Source organism: Antennarius striatus, chromosome 12 (assembly GCF_040054535.1).
Source record: "Antennarius striatus isolate MH-2024 chromosome 12, ASM4005453v1, whole genome shotgun sequence".
Taxonomy (NCBI): Eukaryota; Metazoa; Chordata; class Actinopteri; order Lophiiformes; family Antennariidae; genus Antennarius; species Antennarius striatus.
This window is the reverse complement of record NC_090787.1, coordinates 12,181,119-12,185,000: the sequence shown is the minus strand read 5'-3', so window position 1 is coordinate 12,185,000 and position 3,882 is coordinate 12,181,119.

The window sequence follows — 3,882 nt, the reverse complement described above, 5'->3', positions numbered from 1 at the left end:
TTACGTGGCTGACAAGGAAGATGAATCTAGGCAACTGGGCGCATCGGGGATCCTCATAGACCTTCAGTCATGGCCTGTAGTAGAGACTGAAGGATGGGAGAGGGGCTGTGGAGATAACACATCACACCCTGTCTACGTCTTGTATTATGACGCTGTTCTGTAGAGGGTCTGGGACAATACTGTGTTAGCTGCCAGAATGCCGATGACATCAATGACAAACCTCTACGGTGTCAGGCAGTCACTCACACTTCTACTGGGTGTCTGTCATCATGCTCAAACGGTCAGCCGCTGACATCCTTTTCACGTGAATGAAGATTTTCCAGTGACTGACAAAAAATAGTGGATGGCCTTTTGGAAGGGGGTGGGGGGAATAGCACCTCTCCTCTAAAGCAGAGACTTATAATTTGCAATAATGGCACACCAGTAGCTCTCAGAGAGATTACAGGAAAAAGGCTATCTGAAATATCCTTTTAACTGGCAGAAACACATCCATTGTAGACAGAAGTCTTGTTTACTCGGTAAAATGGCATCAATTAGGAGCGGATGGCAAAATTAGCATATTCTCTTAATGGACTGGCCTTTCTTGTGCAGCGCTCTCACACTGATTGTATGGAAGGGACATGTTAAGGGAGAATGAGAAAAGGTCAGGTGTCTGCACCACTCAGGTGATCATATTTTTCACCAAACAGTTGTGCATTTTCCATGACTATTGTCATGTTATCGTTCAGCTGAGAGCAACATTCCAATGTGCATGGAAATTTTTACTTCAAATCATTGCAGTAAACAAGTCAGTCATATTTCCAAGATGCTGGACATTAAAACCTGTTTATCTGCCACTCACAATATTCCCTTGTCCTTTGGTTTGTTTAAAACTAATTTGAATAGAAAAAAAAAAAATTTTATCATTAAAGCACACCAACAACTATTCTTCAGGAAAAATGACTGAAATTACTGAATGATTAAACTCAAACAGCAAAGAAAAAATGTCAACAATATTGAGAATTCTGATAAATGTATAAATATTAACTTAACACTGTTGAGAGTTAAAAATGTATTCAGGAATGTTGAAATATTCAGCTGGAAATTATAGAAATTACCAAATTCTTAGTTATTGATCTGCCATTTATGTTTTATTATGAACAGATTCCCATCAATATTGATCCTTATTAATTTTAAGAATCAAATTTCCTCATCAATACTGCAGGTCATATCTCTAGAAAGCCTCAACTCCTCCCAGCCAGACCGAATCCACAGACTGCAAATTCTCTTCTCTTGTCCTCCTCCCCTTCCTCCCCTTCCTCCCCTCTTCCCTTGTGTCTCCGCTCCCACCACCCCAAATTGACTGGTCTTGCACAGTTGCAGCTGAACAAGAAAGGAATTGCTAGTGTCAAGACACAGTTTACAAATATGACATCTCCTCTGCCATGGCTGGAAATATGAAATATTGATTTATGTGCAGTAAAAGGTCTTATAAAAATGATCACATACACATGAGGGATTAATGCGCAGAAGATCAATAGAAATTTCATTCTTGACACTAGACTGTCACCTATGGTGAAATGCTAAAATAAAGAAATCAATATTATCTATGAAATGTCAAATTTATTATAATTATGTGGATGAAAGCTGGCCAAGTGGCTCCCAGGGGGCTGAGAGGGATAGGGTACCGCTCTCAAGCATCCCTCATGACCCTCCTTCTCATGCTGCCAATTTTGAGAGCAATATCGGTGTAAAGGGTTTTCACCCGTTATGTATGGTCTTGTTGTAACAAATTCCTCCTGGAATATTTAACTGTGGAGAGACTGACAATTGGCAGAGCTGCAGTTCATAGCCTGCAGGTTGCGTAGTTAACAGCTGTTAGCTTTGGCACATATTGTATGACTCTGCCCTTACGATTGAAACCTATTTGGCAGCTGCTGCTGACATGGACGAGTCACAGGCCACTAAAGAACAAGGTCTTCCATACATCCTGGTTCAAAGATGACAGATTCAGTCAGGGTGTGTATTGATCTTAAAGCTTGAATATACAGTAATCTGTCAATGTGATTTGTTTTGCTATTGACATAAACTATTTAACAAAACATTCATTCTTAAGCCATAAAACAATATTAAGAAAAAATGTTATTTTCAAAAATGTTTCTTGCTACGTGCAAAAAAAAAAGGCTATGGGTGAGCTTCTCTATATTCAAATGAGAACAACATTCTCCTGAGATTAACAAGTTTAGAGCTCTGTCAAATCTCTCTGTGTTTTATTTGCTATTGCATTTAAACTAAGAACTATTTGTGTTCATTCACTTGTTTTCCACGTCTAATTAATATCCTTTGAATGTGTGGGGATCAATTTATTTAATCAATGTTGGGTAGTGCCTCTGGCCTTCTAAAGGTCACATAGATATGGAATGGGAAATCATCAGCGTCAGATCACAAAGGGGTGAACAGGTAATTTGAATGTGGCAGGCAAACTTTGCATGTATGATCACAGATTTCTGAAAAACTACACACAAAATTATTTTTTTTCTTCACATTTCAGGAAAAAGACTTTTTCTTTACCAGAAGCCCACTATTCACACACAAGTGTGGCAGCTGTGTAATCCCTTTAACAACCAACGGGGCTATTAAATGAACTGGCGGTGCAGCTGCAAATAGCCAATAAAGAGAGCACAATATCATCCCTGTTAAACAGTAATCTCAGCAGGTTTAAAAAATTCTCTGAAAATGCGCAAAAAACCCATAACAAAATGCAATCAAGCAAAACATTTTTCCTCAAAAAGAAAAGAAAAAAAAGTCAAGTAATTCTCAGAATGGCGTACATGAAAGGTATTGAGCAACAGCGCTTCAGCCTCACAGAACTTCTCGGCCCCTTCAGGTGACCAAGGCTTGCTGCCTTATCACAAATACAGAAGCACACAAGAAATAAAATGAGCCTGTCAATCGAAGCAATTTATCGCCACAGATATTAACAGAGAAAGGGGAAACAGGGGAAAATAACAAATTGTGCGGTTACATTTTAAAAGTGACCAAATCGAATTCATAAGATCACAATTTGAGAGATAGAACCCTGTTCATTTCTCCTCCCTTTCACCGGCTTATGTGCTCTGTCAGATGAAAGTGGAGCAGAGAGCCGCTGTTGATGGAGTCTTTGAGCCTGGGAGAGGAGGCAATGCAGCCTCTTGAAGGGGTGCCGGGGACAGCGATAACCGGGGAGGCCGCGGGAGCTCCCTCCGCTGCCGGGGGAAGGTGTTCCAACTTATCAGAGTCTGCATGCGGGGAATGATTACCCCTCTGCCGGACCGATTACTGCTGGCTCTCTGGGTCAAAAGCAGGCCGGGATGAAAGAGAGAACTGAAGCCTCCTATCCTGCCTCCAATCATCTATTAGCACTCAGAGCGAGGGGCTTGTCTACCCCCATCAAATCTCCTCCCCGACATAGTCTGGTGCATAAGTAGAAGAGAGACATAATCACAGGCAGGACTCTCACTCATACCAATGTCATGGAGGATAGCATCGGGCTGGCAGAGGTAAATTATGGATATAAGCACTTCCTTGACATATTATTTATTCATTTGAGTTTGTTTAAGAACAATCCTCATCATCTTCAGGGCGAGGCAAAGTGTTAAGCGGTGTTTACACTATTGATGCACGGTGTATATGCTGATCCACTCACATGAATAAGAATGTGAAGCAGGGGAGTAAGCATAAAACAAGAGGCACATCAAACAACTGTATCCGACTCCAACACACACCACCAGGGATGTGTCTCCTTTTAGTTTTCAGTAGCCGATTCTAATAAAACAGTGAAAAGCATGAGAAATTGCAGTCACGCTCGACTTTCAGCGCGTTTGCAGCATAATACAAAATCTGCTATGTATATTTTTACTTTCA